The sequence below is a fragment of the Furipterus horrens genome, unplaced genomic scaffold (genome assembly GCF_987537825.1).
Source record: "Furipterus horrens unplaced genomic scaffold, mFurHor1.1.pri manual_scaffold_16, whole genome shotgun sequence".
NCBI lineage: Eukaryota > Metazoa > Chordata > Mammalia > Chiroptera > Furipteridae > Furipterus > Furipterus horrens.
The window spans coordinates 913,096-934,986 of NW_028327186.1; the positions used below are offsets into that span (position 1 = coordinate 913,096).

Genomic DNA, 21,891 nt, shown 5'->3' on the forward strand with positions numbered 1-21,891 from the left:
CAGGGGCTCAGAGCAGGGGACAATGGCCCCTTTCGCGCATTGTAACCAGCAGTTAGAGGTGAACTAGAAATGCTGAAAGCACAGAGGGTGGGATCCATTGTGAGAACACTGGATCTCTTCTTGAGGACAGTCCTGAGGGGGCCCTGCGGCAGGACAGACGGACAGGCCCCTGAGGATGTGGGGGTGGCGAGGAGCTGTAGAGGAAGCAGATCCCAGAGATGGAGGAACCGCAATGGGGGCCATCCTCGGGTACGGCCCCGGGGAAGGCTGCAAACACAGGGCCAGACTTATGTCCTGACTGCTTTCTTTAAACACTGTGTACCTCTGGCTCTGAATGCTGGAAGGTTCTAGAAACTGTGACAACCTAAGAGCCATGCCCACCCCTGCATGCTGGGTGGTGTTTTCTACATGCCATTGCCCACGGAGTGGGGGCAGGGCTCCGTTGTGGAGTGACGCATTCCAGGGCTCGGGGAAGAAACGCACACACAGATCCAGGGACACTTTCACACGAAGAGAAGAAAACGTGCGAACCAGAAAGCGTAATTACCACAACTGATTGAAACACAGTGACTATGTAAGGATTTACGAGTTTATAACAATATCCCATAAAGTGCCAGAGAAAGAGAAAGAGGGGAAAAGGGGGTTCACTCCCCCCTTTTCTGCACGGCAGCCTTTCCGGCGACCGCACAATTCTAACTGGCAAGGGAAAGGAGCTTCGCACCAGAGAAGTGACTCTCCCAGGAGTAGGAGAAAGGGCCCCGAGGTGATGCTACGGGAGAGATGCAAACAGTGTGGGCAACAGACAAGTGAAATGCCCCCGCGAGAGCGAAAGCAGCCAGTCCCCTCAGAGCCACGGGGACACGCGCAGTGCAGGTCCCACTGCAGGACGAGGCACCTGCAGGAACGCAGAAGCGTCCAAGCGCAGGGACCACGGGACACGGAGGGGCGCTGGCAGCCACGCAGGAGGCTGGGGTGTGCATGGGGTATTGCAGGGCACCAGGGAGCGCCGGGGGTCCCGCTGGCAGGGTCACGCCATGATCGTCGGGGTTCAGCAGCCGGGGCAGCGAGTGCTCGGGAATGCACAGGCGAGAGGATAAGGGGCCTGGGCATGAATGAAATCGCTGCACCATTCCGACCACCAGAAAGCACGGGTTAGTCTTGATCGCTGTTGAATATGGTGACGGGCACACAGAGGGTTATTATAGAGTCTCTCTGGTTTACGTGTGTTTAAACAACTCGTAATAAAGTCTTCTTACAAATATCCTTGTGAGGAGCAAGTCCCCCAAATATCCATTTGTATAATTAACTACAAGTAAAAGGTAAAGTCTTAAGAGTATCAGAAACAAGGAATGCTATTCAGAATCTCCACACTGGGCTCCCTGCCTCACCCCTCCCCCTCCCCCTCCCTCCTTCTACCCCTCCCCTTCCTCTCTCCCTCTCCCTTCCCATAAAACCATCCCATCCTGCATCCAGATGGCTTGGAATTGGTACCCAAAGGAGCGGCCATAATGGGCGCTTGCGTGTGGTTATCTTCGCAGCACACTAGAAGGCCGACAATTCCCTGCTGAACTGCTAATGGGACCCTAGCTGCGCGCAACATTTCTCTACATCACTAAAGAGCACCGCATCCAGAACACTTCGAAACGAAGTAGGTCGTTAAAATGCAACAAGAATAAAGCCCTGGCATATCGACTGGAGAGCTGGCAAATGCCAGAGACTTTGAGAATGGAGCTTTCCAGGCCTCTGTCGTCAGAGACGAGGCTCCGCGCTGCATGGGACGCTGCTCTCCTGGTCCCCAGCGAGACTCGCGAGCAGAAGAGCATTTCCTTAGGTTTGTTTGCAGACGGCTGAGTGGAAGTCGGCTGCCCGATGATGACGGGGCACAAATCGGCTGCTGGTGGCCTGACGGGCCCTTGTCTGCACGGTGCACTCGGTAGCTAGATGCTTAGCTCAATGCTCCAGACACCCCGGTTAATCCTGCACCAGTGTGCGCAGACAGGCTAGCAGCCTGGGCCTTCCAGATGCAGCGACCTGGACTGGACCACGGGGCCGACTCAGCGCCAGAGTCCTGGTTCAAAGACTGAGCACCATGGAAGCCCCAGCATTAAACTGGGTGATGGGGCTCACGGTGATGGGGTACAGATGGAAAGGAGGAAAGAGCAGTGGGGTCTCGGTAGCCAAGAAAGCCATCTGTGAGAACCAAGGTGTTATAGGCAGTTAGACAGACGTGAGCAGAGCGAGGACGATGGGCCAGGTGCAGAAGGCCACCAGGGCAGAAAGCCCGGGTGCCTAGCAACGGGCAAAACTGGGAAACAAGGACCTCGCCCCCAGGGTGGCCTTGCCCGTGTGACCTTTCATAGGGCTGGTCACACAGCTCAGACCCTCCCCTGGCCTTTCCTCCCTGGACATGACATCTAGGCCTCGGCTGTATTCCAGCCACAGGCCCAGAAAAGCAGCAAAGCCGGGAGGGCGCAGCCAGGACCAGCTGCAGTGACCAGTAATCCCCAATCCGTGGAGACCACAACCCTGAAAGGACACACCTGGGGACCTCCCCTAAGATTCCTGTATGCAAGACAGAGAGAAAAGCCTTAAGACCAACACCCCCCCTCCCAGAAGCATGCTTGTGCCTCTCTGTCCCGTCTTCTTCCCCCACAGGCGGGCGCGTCTCCTAAGCTCTGAGGGTCCCCACAGGACTTGCAACCAGGGGAGCAACAGGCAGCAGCAGCGTGAACCTGTCCCCACGGCCCCCTGTCCCCAGCCTGGGCTCGCCTGTTGCTTCTTCTATGCTAAACCCTCCTTGTTTCACTGTCCCCAGCTTTAATGGACGTCCATCTGGGTGTGCGTTTGCCGCGGCCAATAAATCCTTGCTTGCCTTACTGCACTTTGTCTCTTGGCTGACATCTTTCCTTCAAGAAGGCAAGTCCTGAGGTCTCATCATCTCGCCGGTAACAAAGGGATCGTCCGCCCTTCCACAGGGCAGTTCCCAAGGCCCTAAAGATGCTCCAGTCTCAGGCTGGCATGTCCTCCTGCTCACCAGCCCCCACCCCGTCCCATCCTGCCACGCTGTAAGCTGTGCTCTGCTTACCCGTGTTCCCCCTCTGAGCACCCCAGAGCGAAGGTCACACTACTCGTATTTCCTCACTGCACCCAGAGCACGGCCGGACTCGAGCAGGCCTGACCCTGTACAGCATGTCTAAGGATGTGCACAAACGCTAGACAGAAACACACACACACAGCTGTGCAAGAGGGAATGATTTCTCTCTTTTTATGATTTTCTTTTTCTTTTAAAGATGGTATTTATTTATTTTTAGAGAGAGGGGAAGGGAGGGAGAAAGAGAGGGAGAGAAACATCCATGTGTGGTTGCCTCACACACGCCCCAACTGGGGACCTGGCCCGCAGCCCAGGCACGTGCCCTGACTGGGAATCAAACTGGTGACCCCTTGGTTCTCAGGATCCACTGAGCCACACCGGCCAGAGCTATGATTTTCTTAATTGTCGATCTCTCTCTTCCCCCCTTTTTTCTTCCTTTCTATATGCTACACACACATGCATGCACACACACACTCACAGGCAGTCACACTAATACACATGCATGGACACACATGGACACACACACGTGCACTCTCACACAGGCATACATACTCACACACACATGCACTCATGCATACTCCCACATACACACGTACACACACATACACACACAGTTTGGGGAGAGGAGCGATGGCAGGGCAAGCACCTTTGGGCACCTCCACCAGGAGTAAGGACTCCATGAGAACGTCTCTGTGCAGTGTGTTCCCTTCTTCCGAGCTTTTACGTTGGTAGGCAAAGAGAAATAATTTTCATTTAATATCAAAAGAATATAGTAAACTAAAGTGAAGGGGTTACATGGTTTAAGATGGGATGCATAGCCTCAAGGCTATAATTTACTTCTTAATTTTGGGGCATGGTTTCTAAGACGTTGGTGTCTTGTCAATCCTACTGAAACATGGACTATATTTTTAGGAAAAGCGTTGGGTGATCTGGCTCTGGCATCAAGCCCGCTGCCGAGCGGTGTACCCATGTTCAACACCCCCAGACGCTGGTCCTCCCTCCCCCAGCTCCCTGCATTTCTGCCGCCCACCCCGATGGACAGTCTGCGTCAGCTCGGAGCCAGAGCTCAAAGCCCAATCTGCAAGGGACAGGCTTGACAGTAGCAATTATATATTTTCAATTTGAAAACTGCTTGAGCTGAGCGAGTCAGAGTCTATTTGGAGGATGAGTAAATAATATGATGGTAATTGGGACATATTTACATCAGCTTTCCCGTTTTGAATGCTCATTTAGGACAACTAGCAAGAAAACGCTAACAACATAAAAATGAGAGCCTACTTTCTGCACATATCTTGTTTGTCACATTCTCTCCATGATTCTGCTGTCAGGATTTCCAAACGATCAAGAGCACTGGAACTGCCATTGTTATTTGCAGGATTTGGTCCATTTACATTTGATGGGGTAATTGGTATCTTTCTGCTGGTCTTCTGTCCCCTTATTTGTTTCCTCTCTCTTCCACCTGTCCTTTGTTCCTTGTATTTGTCTGTCTTCTTTGGGATCAGCTGAGTTATTTTTATATTCCATTGTCTCTTTCCTATTGGCTGCTAAGCTGTACTTCCTTTTGTTATGTTAATGGTGGTTTTATGGATTACAATATGCACCTTTTCTCAGTGCCTACAATAAACCAACATTGCATTGTTGACATACCACACGACATAAGAAACTTACAAGAGTGTATTCTTTCAATTACTCTTCTCCTTTGTACCATTACTGTCACATGCTGTTTCCATATATGCTACAAACGTCACTACACACTGCTATTATTTTTGCTTGAGACTACCAACTGTCTTTGGAAGAAATTAAGAAATGAAAAGGGTTTTTTATATTTGCCAACATATTGACATTATCTGAGTTCTTCAATCCTTCAGTGACCCATATGGTGTAATTTTTCTTCAGCCTGAAGTCCCTTTAACATTTCTTTCTTCTTTTATGTATCGTCACCCGAGTATATGCTTACTGATTTTTAGAGAGAGGGGAAGGGAGGGAGGGAGGGAGAGAGAGAAATATCAGTGTGAGAGAGAAACATGGATCAGTTGCCTCTCGTATGTGCCCTGAGAGCTTTGACTGGGACCAAACCTAGGCATGTGCCGGGACCAGGAATCGAACCTGCAAACTTTTGGTTTATGGGACAATGATGCTCCAACCAACTGAGCCACACAAGCCAGGCCCTTTTAATATTCCTTGAGTATACCTCTGCTGGTGACAAATTCTCCCACTTGTTAATCATATGGCACCTTTCTTTCACCTTAATTTTTTTAAGGACATTTTCCTTGGATGTTGAATTTTTTATAGAACTTCTCTCTCTCATTAGTACTTGAAAGTCACTATTCCATGCTTCTCTGGTTTCCATCATTTCAGGTGAGAGTTCAGCCGTCAACACTGCCTCTGTGTGAAGTGCCATTTCCCTCTCTGGTCACTTTCCAGACGTTTTACTTTATCGTTTGCTTCCGCAACTTCATTATGATTTGTCTGGGTCACGCGGGGCTGGGGAGCCTCTCTGTTCTGTGGATTTACATTTTTCAGTAAACCTGGAAACCATGCTGTCATCATGCCTTCAGACATGCTATGCTGTTTAGATCCCAGATTTTGTTGTTTTATCTCAAGATATGTTGATTTTGTTCTGTTAGCTACTTCCCTTATGCATGGATCATTTCGATCCCTTTGAAGTTTGCATTTAGGCTTTCTAAGGCAGTTCCAGGCCGGCTCTTCCTGTAGGGGAAGACCAGCCCCGGGCCTCACGCATCGCCTTGCTGAGGTTCCAACTGCGCACCCTGGGTCTCTGCATGCGGGTTTGTCTTCATTGTCTCTGTTCAAATGTCTCTGAACCTGTAAGTTTCTAAAATTGTCACTGACCCCAGAGCTTCCTGGTGACTGTTCCCTGTATGGCCCGGGGGCCCTGCTTCACACGGCACAGCTTTATGCTCGGTCCCAGGGGGCCCCTCAGAGGTGGAGGGAGGCCCAGGTAACTCAGGACCCATTTCCACATTCATGCTATAAAACATGTCACTAGCGTACTGGTGAGTAGACGTCTCTTTATAAATAATTTTAAGACGAAAAAGAAAAGTAATAATCTGATGGAAGGGAAGAAACAAAAGCATGGCCAACAGTATAAAATGATATAACAGGGCTTATTAAACTTACTCTTTCGTACGATATTTTACAAAAGTATGTGAAACAACATGGCAAAGATATAACTTCTTTTCATCCTTACCCAAGATTACGTTTATTGATTCTTAGACAGAGGCAGGGGAAAGAAAGAGAAAGAGAGAGAGAAAGAGAGAGAGATTGGCTGGTTGCCTCTCACACTCGCCCCAACCAGGAATCGAACCCGCAACCCTGCAGTTTACAGGAAGACGCTCCGACCAACTGAACCACCCAGCCAGGGCAAAGATATAACTTTAAAAAATAACCACTGAGAACCAGAATACTCTGTTAATTCACGTGAGCTGCTCCTGAGTGATCCCCGCTGCCAGGTCTGTGACTAAGGCTGCAGACTGCCTTCCCGAACAGCAAGGTAACCATCAAAGGGCCTTCAATCCAGGTCTCTTCTCAGACAGTGACTCACGGGTAATCATGCCTGAGCAGGAAACAACGGGTTAGCGTGTGGGCGTCATCCTGCTAAGTTAGTGCCAAAAGCAGCTTGGGCACCTGGGTTCCTGCACTCACTCTGACTTCCGGCTCCTGACAAAGTCACGTCGCTTCTCTGCCTTTCAGTTCATCTGCTAATGTTTCAGGAACCACGCGGGACAGAGGCCTGGAATAGCACCCGTGGAACTACTCTGAAAGGCACACGTTCCCATTGCTTTAGTCTAGGGACATGAGGACACTCTGAGCAGGGAAGCGTCGTGGGTCCTGCAGCCAGCACCTCGCGGTGTGTGACCATCATCACGAGGATGCCAGCCCCTTCCTTCTCAAGGAGTGGATGTTAGACCTCAGAAGGGCTCAGACATTGTCACTGATTATTTCAAAGAGCACAACAGACAGGCGTTCTGAGATCAGGATCACATTTGAAACAATCCAACTAGAAAACGGGTAATAGGAAACAGGAGAAAACATGTCACCACAGAGGATACTGGGAGGCGACATAAGCAGGTGGGACGGTGTTCAGCATCACAAGCCCACAGGGAAGTGCAATGATGACCAGAGTCAGCTGCCACCACGCACTGCTCAGAACGGCAATGACAAAAGGCGGTGACAACTGCCAGTGAGGCTGTGGAGAAACTGCTGGGGGGAAGGACAAAGGGACAGCCACCGTGGAAAACTGTTCAACACCTCCTTAAAAAAAAAAATCAACTTTTTTTTTTTAACACTCTTGCGACCCAGCGATGTCACTTCTGGGAATTTATCTCGAAGGAATGAAAAAGTACGACCACAGAAAAGTCTGTACACGAATTGTTACAAACTGCTTTGCATGCCCCCAAACTCCTAACCCCCACTGTGACGGTATTTGGAGATGCATCCTTAAGGAGGTAAGTGAGGTTAAGTGAGATCAGAGCAGTGAGCCACTGCCCTAGAGGACCTGTGTCTCAGAAGAAGAGGAAGAGAAGCAGGAGCTCGCCCGCGTGCTCTCCCCTCCCCGGCTCCCAGTCTCAGGACCCCATCTACTCAGTAATTCTTTCTCAACTGTCTACAAGGTACCATGCTAGGAGGACGTGGCAACCAGCGTCCTGTCACTACAACCAACAGCTTTCCGGGGGCCACAGAGTGAGTCGGTGGCCGATGGCGACCGCGACGCTTGTGTGTGCCCCCTGACCCGGCCTTTGAATGTGCCTGAGAAGACAGTCTGGAGACATTTCGATAAAGGACAGCCTTCGCTGACATGGTGGGGTTGGACGCATGAAACATGTGTGTCCTAAAGCCTGGGTGGCACTTCCAAACAACAAAGCAACTAGTTAATACAACCAGCCACCGCTCCTGTGCAATGATGTCACCGTGGCTGGTGCGCTGGGGTGAGGTGACAGCCGTTAACATGACTGACACATCGAGCTCCTCAATGGGTGTCCCAACACCTGCGTGTGTGCAGGCCGTGTTTACCCTGTGCTGGAAGCTGCTGTCAGAACTCTGTCCTCTTTACACTCCTACCAATGTTCGCTAGCAGGCATGGCCATCGCGTGGCTGTGGCCAGCTGAGAGTCTGAACCTCGGTCACCTAAGTCCCCACAGCGGAGCTTTGTTCTCACATGGACACAAGGAACACGCTTGGCCAGTCGGAGGGCAGCACCGAATAAAGGTTGCCACCGAATCGCATCGTAAACTTCAGGCTTCTTCACACCTTAGGAATGCAGGCCACGGGCCACAGATTTCCATGTGGACTGAACGCGCGTTGGCCAAGAAGGAGCAGGGCTTGACTCCCCAGGAAATGCAGTCTTTGAAAGCTTTTGGAAAGGGAAACGCCAGGATAAAGCCGGTGCTTCCGAACAGCCGATCTGCAGCAGCACGGGGGAGGAAGGGCAAGGGCAGTGTGGGCAGGAAGCTAGGAATTTGAATTAGACCTCGGGGTTTAAAAGGAGGCTGCAGCTGCCATATAGGTAGGATTAACAGGTCTTAGAACTTGCTTGGATATAAAAATAGAAATTTAAGATAGCGATCAACGTGAGTGCTCACTGGAGCCCAGAAGGGCAATGGGAGGAACTGAACAGAAGAGAGTTTCGAAGGGGACATGGTGCTCCCTGGTAAGTTTCAGAAACAGTGAGTCCCCCGGCGCTCACGGCAGGCAAATGGAGGGAACGGACCTCACGAGGCTGCAGCTGATGAAGACGGCATTTCGTTGTTACGGTTACATTTCCAGTTTCAGGAACAGGAAAATGACATCCTATAGAGATGTCCTGCAGAGACGGCCGTGGCTACAGAAGTGAAATCTCGAGTTAGGACAGACTGGTAACTCTGACTGTCTCTCCTCAAAGGTGGGGATGAATAGTGATTGGGTAGCTGTTAAACCTTTAGAAAAGGATATCCTAATCCCTAGGAACTAAGATAAAACAACAAAAAATGTCAGGGCAAATGGTGCCAAGGCCTTTCAAGACAGAGCTACCAGACCTGCAGGCCAGGGGAGAGCCACAGAGACCCTGCGTGCCCTGGCCTTGGGCAGGCGTGTGTGGCCCCTGTGGCCAGCACAGGGATGCGGCCACTATACCGAGTGGGGCTGCTGCTTTAAAGGGAACTGAGGAGCCGAGCCAGAGGGCAGACGTGCCTATCAGCTGTGATCAGGCTTCCCAGCATCGTAAATATCTGTTCTCATTTCCTTTTATTTATTTTTCTTAGCAGAATGATTCTGTTACTTTGAATTATAACTGACATACAGTATGATATTAGTTTTAGGTGTACAGCATAGTGATTCAACATTTATGTACCTTACAGCGTGATCGCCACAGAACCTAGTCACCGTCTGACACAGGACACAGTTATTACGATGTTATTGGCTGTTTCCTATGCTGCGCTTTGTGTCCCCATGGCTCTTCTGTAACTGGGTGTTTGTGCTTCTTAATCCCCTCCCCCTTTTCCGTCCCTCCCCACCTCCCCTCTCTGGCAACCATCCGTTTGTTCTTTGTTTCTGTGAGTTTGTTTCTGTTTCATTGCTATACATTTGTTTTGTCTTTCTTGGATCCCACATATATGTGATATCATACATTTGTCTTCTTCTGTCTGATGTGCTCACTTAGCATAATACTCTCTAGGTCCATCCATGTTATTGCCAATGGCAAGATTTCATTCCGTTTTATAGCTGAGTAATATTCCATTCTGCATATGTACCATGACCTCTTTATCCATTCAGCTGCTGATGGGCACTTGGGCTGCTTCCATATCTTGGCAATTGTAAATAATGCTGCAATGAACATAGGGGTGCATATATATTTTTCAAATTATTGTCTTTATTTTCTTCACATAAATACCCAGATGTGGAGGTGGTGGGTCATTCAGTAACTCTATTTTTAAGTTTTTGAGTTATCTCCATACTGTTTTCCATAGCGGCTGCATCAATTTACAGACCCATTAGTCACATTTTAAAATGTGAGAAAAGATGGAGAACAGCAGTCCCCAATCTTTTTGGCACCAGGGACTGGTTTTGTGGAAGACAGCTTTCCCGGGGACCTGGGTTGGGAGAGGAGGTGAAGCCCAGGCTGCAATGGGACCTCCTGCTGTGAGGCCAAGTTCCCAGGTGGCCACAGACCCACACTGTGGCCTGGGGGTTGGGGACCCCTGACGTAGAACACATCATGACATCAGATGATATTAATACCCCAAATATTCTTTCAAGGTTCTTCATTGTGATCAATTTAAATTCAACTTTTAGGTAGGTAAAAGGAAAACTTAAATGCGTAAGAACTGGATACAGAGATCATTTGGTAGGAATTTGTTAGAGAAGAGCCTCAGACTTCGGGCTGTAAATTATAAGCTAGCAAAAAAAGGAAGTGCCATTACAACCTTACGCTGCACCAGGAGAAGTCTTTCGTGTCTCTTCAGGGGAGCAAAGGGGGCCCAGCACTGGGCACTGAACCGGCAAGCGCCAGCGTCAATCCACGGTTGGGACATATTTTTACAAGCATGTCACTGAACCAAAGGATGTGTGCAGTAGAAACTGGCAGGGCTGACTCTTCTGAGAAATGAGAGCAATAAGAACACTGAGGTCCAGCGGAGGACAGCCCGGCTAATGGAGGGAATCCTGTTAGGGGACGAGAACAAAGGACTTTAACCTTGAGCATGGAAGGCTTACTGGCAGTGGAATTATGGTCTCAAATACCTAAAGGGCCTTGGCAAGCCAAGGGTTTTAGCTCTTCTGTGGAATTCCAGGAAGCAGGATTAGGAGCACTGGTTGGACAGGTGTTGAGGCCTGTCCAGGAGTCACTCACATGCAAGAGGCTTGAGCAAGAAGCAAGACACCAAGGCCCTGCTGGAACATCCCTTGGGCACACAGGCAAACATCAAGCCCCACACAAAGCATTTATTCCACAAACACGGAGTTGGCATTATTGTGACCACACCTTGGGTTTGGTGCTACCCATGCATTGGCGAACAGCAAAGACAGCCCCTGACCCATATGTGTTCCTTTCTCTTTTTAAATTGATTTGAGAGAGGGAGAGGGAGAGATAAAAAAGAAGAGGGAGAGAGAGAGAGAGAGGAAGGAATTTGTTGTTCCACTTATTCATGCATTCATTGGCTGCTTCTTGCATGTGCCCTGACCAGGAATTGAACCCACAGCCTTGGCATATTGGGATGATGCTCTAACCAATTGAGTTGCTCACCTAGAGCTTAAGATATTTCACCTAGATAAGAAAATACTTCAAGAACAGAGCTGATTTCGAATTTGGAGAATTTTAAGAAGGGTGAAGGCTTACAATAACTCAGACCTGGACTGATGGGTGCCAACAGTGGAAAATAAAAATTTACCCCAAAGAATTTTCTAGTATTTCAATGGCCAATGATGAAATGACATGTCAGGAGTCAGGAGGCCCCTGGTGACAGAGGTCAGTCAGCCCACTCAGTGGGGACCAGCTCTCTGCAGGGAGCTAAGGGGCCAGGTGGCCCCACCTCACAGGTGCCTCCCCATGCTAACAGTCTGCTGTAGAAAGATACCCATCACTCATGGCATTGTAATTAGTGCCACATCATGTGACCCATGTCAGACACAAAGGGACAAAATGATCTAGGACAAGAAACTAAACAGTCCCTAACGACTTCTCTCAACTACCGCTAAATGCTGTTGTGTCAAAATTCAGTTTGTATTTTGTTTTTATTATTCAGAGTTCGTCAGTAAAAATAGCAGAAGCACGTTTGCCAGCCTGGGCCTCTCAGAGAAGACTTCTAAGGACAGTCTGAAGCAAGTTCCGCTCTAAGAGTGACTCCTGAGTCAGCTTTTGGGGCTGCGTTTGTGAAGATGCCAGAAGCAGCACCGATCTGATGTGAGAGACATCAATTTCCATTCGTGGGAGGGGGTCACATGCTGATGCGACTTTCTAATTTTGGTGGGATCAGATTATGACACCCAGATTACCTTTCACAACAGCAGGACATGCAATGCCTGATATCTAATGCTTAAGTTCAGATTATTTCACCAGTGACACAGTATTGCCACAGAGGGGTCAGTGTAAAGCCAATTGCTATGGAACGATCAGACAGCACAGGATGTGGACATGCTACCAGATCACGGGCCTTTGACTGTGACAAAGGCGGTGCCGACTGAGATCAGGAGAGACTGGGGGGCGTGATGGCTGTCAGTGGTGAAACTGGATTCTTGGATCAAAATACACAGCTGTAAACACCACGTCAGATGCCCCTGGCGAAGTCTGGACCAGAGATTAGATCGCAGGTGGTAACTGTGAGCCAGTGCCATGCTTGGCGTGTAGGAGAACGTTTTCATCCATAGGTGGTGCGTGGGAAATGCTCAGGGGTCCCATGCTGTGATGTCACGATTTCTTTTCAAAAGATAAGCAAGAGAGAAGCATGTGTGTGTATGTTTAGGGAGGGAAAGTAAATGTGGAAGAAGTTCACATTTATTAGAGCTTAAGGGTAAAATAAGTGTCTGTTGTATTATCCTCTTGGCTCCTCTTTATATTTGAAAATTTTCAACATAAAAATGGGGAGATATTTTTGGAGTCCTTAGCTCAAACATCCTAATTCCTTCTGTGCGCAGTGACAGTAAGATTGCTTGGGGACAGATATGGTTCCTTCTTGCAGACCCCTCTCCGCTCCCTCCAATCACCAGCTCGGATTAAGGGTCCATTCCCAGGACTGCACTAGTAAGTGATGGTGGGGTCAGCCCCCCTGCACAGGGCTCTGCTCACAGCCCCTGCTGGGGACACGAACAAGACACCAGAAGACCTGGACTCTCCCTACCACTCCAGAAGTGTGCCGCTCGGGGAGGGGCTGTAACAGCAGACCCAGCGCGGATGTGGCAGAAAGCGACGCTGGCTTTGAGAGCCATGGGAGCTGACAGCAGCTTTGGGAAAACTCAAGGTGTTTGGAACATCAGTCTGACTAGAGACATATTTATCCACATTTCCCTCACTAGGGGCAACTGAAACCCCTGGGCACTGCACACAAAACCAACAGAAGGAGATGAGAAGCAGAGAGGAGGAGGCAGATGCCCGGGTGCCAGGACACAGTGAGCAGAGTGATGGTGGCTTGTCTCTTTGCACCCCCTCCCCAAACAGCCACGAAGCTGTGAAGCTGTTATAAAGGAAAAATCAGAAAACAAGAAAATAAACCTTAGAAAATATATAAGATAATGTATAAAAATTCAATAGAAATTTGTGAATTAAAATTGGTGAAATTTCCCAAAAGGGGAAACAAAGGGTCAAAGCTAAAGGAGTAACGAAAAAAATATTAGATGATTGATCCAATGCCAAGTTCATATCAATTCCAGAGAGGGAGGCCACAAACGCAGCGGCAAGAAAATTACCAATTAAATGCCACATGAAGAGATTTCAGAACAGAAGATACCCACACTGAAAAGGTGCACCCAAATTCCTAAGATCACAAATGAAAAAGATCAATTTCTAGTCATACCACAGTTAAAGTTTCAGAATATCAGAAATAAAAACGAAGTTCTTAAAGCCCCCAGGGAGAAAATCAGGACAAAGGACAGTTCATCAGAATGAGGCAGAGTCCCTGACCAGGGGAAACAGAGGGACAGTGGCATTGCCCTCAGCATCCCAGGGGGTGACAGTCTTCCTGGATGAAGGGTGTCCAGCGTCAGAGGGACGCCAGTGTGACAGGTGGGTGCCAGGTTCCCACACCCCACTTCGGCACAGCCCCCCAAGGTCACGGCTCTCAGTGGGCGAATGGGGGAATCATCAGAGAGAACGGACTGTGTAGAAACTCTCCCGAGAAGTCTTGAACAAGTTGCTGGAGGGCATAGGACGATTTAGTGATGTTTTCCAAGAAAATGGAGTCTAGTAGGAAAAAAAGTCAAATTTTGATCCCAAGAAAAAAAGTTTGATGAGAAGGGACATATAATTACAGTGCCCAAGACTGAAGATAATTTACGTGGTCCAAAGAGTGAGAACTCTTCCTATGTGTTTTCCCCATTGAGGCACAGTTGTGTGGGGAGGGCTGGGGGGGGGTGGCTGGGAATCCCCACGATCCTCAGCAGCTGTCCCAAGAAGTCAGTGGCCTGTGTCTCACTGAATCAGAGAAGAATATGCAGATTATTCTGAACTCTAGCTACAGCTGTCAGAAAAAAAAAAGGGCTGAAAAAGTTGAAAATGGTTGCCTCTGAAAAGTAGGATTGAGAATGGAGACATGACTTTTTGTTAGGTTTTAAAATATTTACAAATAATGCAAGGATAGGAATAACAAATGAAGACAAAAGGAAATTTAGAAGAGTAGGTACATTTTCAAAAGTGCCGTTGTATCATCTCCTTTTTAAACAATATTTGAAATATGAGTATTGATTTTAAAGAGAGAGGAAGGGAGAACGAGAGAAAAACATTGATTGATTGCCTCCCACCTGTGGCCCGACTGGGGACCACACCTACAACCTAGTAACGCGCCCTGACCAGGGATCGAACCTGCAGCCTTTTGGTGTATGGAATGACCCTCCAACCGAGCCCCAGGCCAGGACTATCTTCTTTTACAAGATACAACCTGCTACGTCAAATTTTAATACTGGACTTTGTCACAGACCTCAGAGATGCAGATCAACAAGTAGAAAGCAAAAGAATGACCGTATTTTTTGCTTTGTGCATCTTATGCAACGAATATTGCGTCACAGACCGAGACGTGTATGACCTGACCTGTCAGCGGTGGCGACAGCTGTTAGAAGAGAAGCGGTGGGCTCACGCAAAACCCCTGGGGATGCTTAAATGTCCCACTTTCCTGCTGAACCTCAGGACGTCTGGTCAGTATGAAGATAATGAAGAAAGTGATATCAGTGATTGTGAGCAACTGAGCTTCATAAATTCTGACACTTAGCAATGATGAGTTCTTGGGGTTCCCGGAAAACTAGAAGAGCACTTGAACCTTAAAGTCTCTCATTGGTTAATGACAGTGGTGATGGTTCTTATACCGCTGTTGACTGCTGTTCACTTTACATGGTTGAAATGTTATTCTGTTCTATTTTATTAACTATTTTAGTACACCGTTTGGTTCCGAATATTTTTTTTCTTGTTTTCCTTCTCTAAACCTAGGTGTGTCTTATGGTCAGGTGCATCTTATAGCGCGAAAAATACAGTATTTATCTTCAACGAAGACAAAATCAACCTCCCACATCCACCCCAACCAAAGCAAAGAGAGGAAGACCAGGTGAGCTCCACGTGCCACAGACTGCCGGTGGCTTTCTTGAAAACCACACGTGCCCTGGACACCATCGCATGTCCCCACAGAGGGACTGATCCTTGCGAACTCTGGGAAAGAGCAGCAAGAGGGCGCCGGAGGACAAAGGGGTGGCGCAGGGCGCCTGGGCTGTGGTTGCCCCCCTGTCACAGACGAGGTGCCGTCATCCAGAAAGGGTGTGCCCAGAGTGGTTAGAAAACCTGACGCTACCGGAGCATGGGTGCGGAACGGGATGGTTGTTGCTACGTGAGCCCTGACCTTCAGTTTCACCTTCGTCTCCCCTGAGACCACCTGGAGCCCGATTGCTGAACTGAGTGAGGCTTCGCTTTAACGTTGCAATCTGTGCCCACAGGTGCGTTTCAGCGCAGGCAGGGCCACCTTTCCAGGACAGCCACCCGGGCCTTCTTGTCACCTGCCCTTCAGGGGCCTGCCTCCTCCTCCTCCTCCTCCCACGCTGCTTCCTCCTGAATTTACTTGAACGTTTTGATCTTCTCATTTGGAGACTTTTCACCAATTGCTTTGCTTCACTGCGATCCCTCCCGAGGTTTCTCCAGAGGCTTCTTGCTCCCTCCGTGGTTACAGGGAAAGACTGTTCATTCGTTTGCAAACTTTGACTTCATACACACTGCGCCGGGCGATCTGCCGCGCAGAGACAGCCGTAGGGGTGACCCTGCAGTTATGGTCCTGGGGCAGGGAGTGGCAGAGACGACTCCTGTAAGGCTAGAAGAAATGCTCGCCATGGGGCTGAGGGGCCAGGGCTCAGAAAAGGCTGCCTGGGGTGTCGGTCCTGAATCTGGGAGACCGCAGCCAGAAAGGCTGCCCAGACAGGGGCCCGAGGTGTTGGGATAACAGAGTGCGTTTTATAGACAGTTTGCCTGCGAGGAGACGGGGAGAGCAGCTCCATTCAAGGGGTAAGGCATCCTGTGCATCCAAGGACGGGAGGGGGGCTGCCCTCTTAGAGAAGAGCAAGCGGGGGGGGGATCGCTACAGTGTTTTCATCAGAGGAGGGTTGGGGAGGCGGGCCCCCTGCAGGCCCCACCCCCAGCAGTCCCGCCAGAGACCAGTAGTGAGACCCCAGCCCAGAGGAGGAGGTGGGTGACCGGGAACCCAGATGGAATACCTGGGAGCCTTGTGACCCAGTGATGGGGGACAGGGGTGAGCAATGCAGAGGAACCTAGGACGAATTCACATTTTTGAGACTGTGGAATAAAATTAGATTATATCCGAAACAACATAAGTTAAAAATGCGATTTTTTTTTTTTTTTTTTACTTTTTAAAGAAATGTACACCCATTGCCACGTTATAAGAACAGGAGGCGCTGATCTATGATTCCGTTGCAAGAGGCCACGGGACCGAGGGCTGCTCTCTGACCTCTGCCTGATCCCACCCCTTCAGTGTTATCACCTCAGCGCTCGCCTGTGTCGTCGGAAGCCGGGGGGACACAGGGCACACGCGGACTAGCACAGCCGCTCTGAAAGCGCTCCTCCATCCGAAGCGCTGCCATTCAATCCCATTCACACACCATTCCGGAGCACCGGCCTCCACGGCCAAAAATGAAAGGCTTCCTGAAAACCGCTCTTTCAAAGCTTATCTGTGTCCATTTCACATTTCGCATCGGACCTGACAGAATTCAATTCCTAATTTGCACTCTGAAGGCCAACCTGCAGACCTCATTTTGCTAAAGAGGACTCTGTACAGCCTTCAAAAGGCTCTGGTGTTTAATGACCTTCTTCCTATTTAATTCACGACCCACCACGCTTGTCACATACATGGAGCCTGTCCCCCCTCCTGCTTCGGGGCCTTGTGTGGGTGTCCCGTCCCCCACCCCGTATGGTGCCCGTCAGCTCTTCCCGGCATCCAGGAAGGGGGCAGCAAGGATGGGAAGCTTCCCGAGCGTGGGCTCCGGGCCCCGAACTGCCCTCTCTCTCCTCCGCCTCCTTTAGTTCTCATAAGAGACCTCAAGGCAGTGCTGGAAATTCGACTATTTGCCCGGCTCCCACAGCTAGAGACGTGGTTCACCCCCCGTCCGTGAAAATGAGCCCCCTGGGCGTCCAGACCAAGGGCTGGGTAGCTGGAGCTACAGGGAAGGAGCGACACAGTGAAGACGGAGCAGGCTGTCCTCAAGGACAGGACACGAGCCCTTTCCCATTCGCTCCAGGGAGCCCTACCAGCCACATATTCTGTTTCCTCTCCGAGGGATTCGATGTTTTCCCTAACGAGGGTCAGTGGCTAGCTCACTGTGTGTTTGAGCAGGAACTCACAAACAGAGGCGGATTAAGGCCGATTGAGGCCCCAGGCGCAGAAGAAAATATTGGGCCCCTTAAAAAAAGAGAGGGACAGGGAACATAAAAATACATGGTTTTGCGGGGCCCTTCAGAAGTCGGGGCCCAGGACGCGCACCCAGTGCACCTGCCGTTAAAACTGCCTCTGTGTGTGCGCTCTCTCTCTCTCTCTCTCTCTCTCTCTCTCACATTATCTAAATGAGCGAAACTTACTATAATAGAAAAGAAGCATCTCTGCCTACATAGCAACTGATTATTTCCCTGCGCCATAGCGGAAAACACACAGTTGCGGACCGGGATAATTAGGTTTTGGAACAAAAATGTTAGAGGCAATTACTGACCTTGCTTTGTGTGGTGTTGAAAGTGTCATATTGTCACTCGTGGTGATAACTGTTCTCATCACACTTGGGGAAATTGACTCTAATGTGGGGAATGCCATTAATGAACTCCGGGAAATTTGTATCTTTTTTTTAATCAATGGAGGACCTGCCTTGTGAGAGTTGGGAGTGAAACATGGAAGCCTCAGAGCAGTTCTCGTCTTCAGGGAAGCTGGGATTTTCTTAGGGTATTTTTTTTTTATCATCATGGCATATGCTTTGCAAAAAGTACTAATCGCACAATGCCAGCTTTAAGTGCAATGGGATCTCTGTGAATGGTGAGACCAATGTGAGCAGAAGTCCAGGAAGGCTTCCTGGGGGAGGGGGCTGGAGAGAGCCCTCCAGAACGAAGACAATGTGAACCTGTGTTCTCTGCAGTTTTCCCCAGCTTTGGGGGGTGGCTGCTGCTGGGACTTGGCTTCCCACTGGTGGAGGGTGAAGCCGCATGGACAGCGGCCCTGGCACCCTGCACCCAGCGCCCTGCCGCCTGCAGCTGCATACCCACCTGCCTGCCATGCTCGGAGCTCACTCACCACTCCTGCCTCAGTGCCTGGCCCTGGCCGAGCAGCCCAGACATAGCCATCCAGGTGGGGGGGTAGGAGACGGAGCTGTAGGTAAAACTTGTCTGCGCATCAGTTATACAACCAATGCACTTCCTGGAGAACACAGCCCCGCTGTCTGACAACTATTCCGCCACTGCTACGGCAGATGGAAAACTGATGCATCTGGGCTTACGGGATATTGCTGGACAAGAAGATTATGACAGATTACATCCCCTGTCCTAGCTACAGACAGATGTATTCCTGTGCGTCCTGCATCATTTGAAAATGTTCATGCAAAGTGATATCCGGAAGCACAACCCCACTGTCGCCACACTCCCATCACCCTGGTGGGGACTTGGCTTGATCTTATGGATGCTAAAGACATGACTGAGAAACTGAAGGAGCTGCCACCCATCACCTCCCTGCAGCAGGCAGCCCTGGCTGAGGGGGTTTGGGCTGTAAAGTACCTGGAGTGCTGGGCTCTCCCACAGCGAGGCCTCCAGACAGCACTGTAGGGGGTGGGGGGCGTCCACACAGGGTTCTGAAGCAGAACCTCCAATGAAGTTATTTGAGCTGTTCTCTGCCCACCTCTTGTCCAGAAGAGGAAGAGGAAACGCCTGCTGCTGTCAGTGTCTGGGCGCCTCGGCCCATGGCCCTGCTCCCTGGGGACCTTTGTGCACTCCACTCAGAAGTGATGGAGCCCTCGCATTCAATACCAAGTTTTTGTTACAGGCTAGTTTTTCCACAAAGCCGTTTCGAACCAATCAGTAACTTTTAGGGTTCATTCATTTAAATAAGTAAGTATAAGAGTTCAAACTTTCACATTCTATTAAAATTTAGCCTGAAGATGACAAGCTTTCTTAAAACCTATTCTTCAAAAGCCGCTATTCTTGCTCAGATGAAGAGTGCCAAAATACCCGGTGAACTAAGTTGCGTTGTTTTGCTAAGAACACGAAGCACGAAACTGTTTAAAAACCTTTGTCCCTGAGAAGACAGTAGCTTCTGCAGGAAGGGAAGGCAGACACTTTCTAAGGAGTTTCACATACAAGCAGTAAAGCTTCCCTTCCGAAATGCTGCCACTGAATCCACTGAGGACTTATCGACCCACATAGGCACCTAGCATTGTCCTCGATATGATAATGACATGAGTGTAATAACTCGACTCTTCGGATGGATCTTTTTAATTTCGCAGTGAGATTTTAAAAGAAATAAGTGCATTAGCTTTTGTTCAGATTTTGAACAGAACTCTCACTCATGGGTTCCCTCTGAATTATTCTGCTCTCGCCGTGGGCGCACTGGGGTGCGGTGAGTGGAACGCTTGATGTGATCAAAGGCTGAAGACAGTATTTTGACAAAATATGAAGTGAAGATTAATTTACACTGCATTGTACATGTAGTAATTAAACTGTTGTCACAGGTAAAATTTTAATTTTACTGTCAAATGCAGTAGGTGATGAGGAAAGTCGGTATTAATCAGTCAAGTGTTTTCTTAAGTTTTTCCTTTTTCTTAAACCTGTGAGCCCTCCTGAAACTGGGTGTTGAATTCATCTTTGAACTGGTCATTTCCCAAGGTTGCTAACTGAGAAGGTGCTTTTCTTATGGAAACGCTTCTTAACAAGCAGTATACCTCCTTATATAAAATATTTCTTGGCAGTACACTTGAAGTTTTTTCTAGATTAGTAAAAATGGAATCCTGTTTTCTTGTTCCTTTGTTCAAAGCTAGTAAGTGTTTTCCTTGGTTTTCTAGTAACTAGATATAAAAATGATGTGTTGCATCTTTATAGTTTTAAAAATATTTTATTTTATTTATTTTTTAAAGATTTTATTTATTTTTAGAGAGAGGGTGAGGAAGAGAGAAGGAGAGGGACAGAAACATCTATCGGTTACCTCACACACCCTTGCAATCAAGGACCTGGCAGACAGCCCAGGCACATGCCCTGACCGGGAATCGAACCAGCGACCTTTCAGTTTGCTGAACGATGCCCAACCCACTGAGCCACAGGAGTCAGGAAAAGTTTTTAAAATCTTATAGGTATTCTTAGCTATGAACCTTCTTAGCATCACTGTCTTGCCAGCCCCCCAGCTCTGTACCTCACTGCGGCTGGCCCTCCTCTGCCTCCCCGATGTGGACACGCCCGCTGTGGCTCCACCTACAACGCTCCTTTGGGCGTGAGGTTCTGTAACCCCCGTGCGGTTGCTAACGAAGTCTGTACAATACAACTGTCCCCCTGGCAAGAATACAAGGTTGGACCTTTCAGCCACTAAAATAACATGTTTTAAATGCACAGTTGCAGAATTATGAAGTGTTTTTACTCTGATCTTCTACTAATGCAATTAGAAGCACAGTTTGCATGTATGACTTAATAAATCTTTGAGTCATTAAAAAAAAAAACAACAAAACAGCAGCACAGTGAGCAGCTGGGGGCAGTGGGGTGAAAGGATAACCCAGACAGGGTGGGCATATGCCAGAGGCTGGTGTGGTGACAAGTGGCCTCAGTGATGGGGTACAGAATGGGCATCGGGGAGACGAGGGGCCTGTGGCACAGCCACGCAGAGGAGGCCAGCCTTGAACTGAGCAGACGGTCCCCCGGGGGTGGCTTCAACAGAAGGTGGTGCTGATAAAGGTCACCTGAGGGGGTCCCTGTGAGAGAGCAGAGAGGGGATGCCTTCTCACCAGCAGGGGGTACAGGAAATGGCCACATTGCAAGTGCAAGGGTGTCTGAGCCTCTTAGACAAATCCCAGGCGTACACCTGGTACCTGCTCTTCAATCTATGTACATGTTGAAGCTGAGGACAGACATTTCAGTTCTGGTCTCAGGCCACCCACGGCGACAGCCAAGCCTGTTTCCTGCCTTAGCAAGCCCCTCGGGAATACCAAGGAATGAGGCGCAGGAAATTCTGATGAAGCCCACGGACAAGCTCAGAGATGTGACGTTGGCTTTTCCTTAGGCGGAGGGAGGTAAACAGCCAATGACGTGATGACAGGGAGGCCCTCATGCATCAGGAACAAACGGTGACCAGTACTAATTCCTTTGGTTCATGAGAAAAGACATCTTGATTTCTGAACATTAACTTAAAATGTCAGTCGCTCAAAACACATAAAATATCTGGTACTTTGTGAAAACTTTATAAGCTACAGAGGTGTATGGATCTTGCTGAAATGTAAAACGTGGTCAATGTGATCTCTAAGCAGAACCTAGATGTTTACGTTCACTAATATCACGCTCAAATGAACAGCATTTGCAGCTTGTAACAATGTGCTGTGCAGCCTTGCAGGTGACAAATTCCAATAATTCACCACGAACGAACGAACTGCCTACCGAAGAAAGA

At 49.1% G+C, this 21,891-nt stretch overlaps 1 protein-coding gene and 1 pseudogene across 1 annotated transcript in view; one reads left to right on the plus strand and one right to left on the minus strand.

Annotated features, from left to right (window-relative positions):
- GABRG3 (gamma-aminobutyric acid type A receptor subunit gamma3) overlaps positions 1-21,891 on the minus strand; it is a 335,489-nt gene that overhangs the window by 196,934 nt on the left and 116,664 nt on the right. The window lies entirely within an intron of this gene.
- On the plus strand, positions 18,465-19,256 carry LOC149991950 (ras-related C3 botulinum toxin substrate 1 pseudogene; annotated as a pseudogene).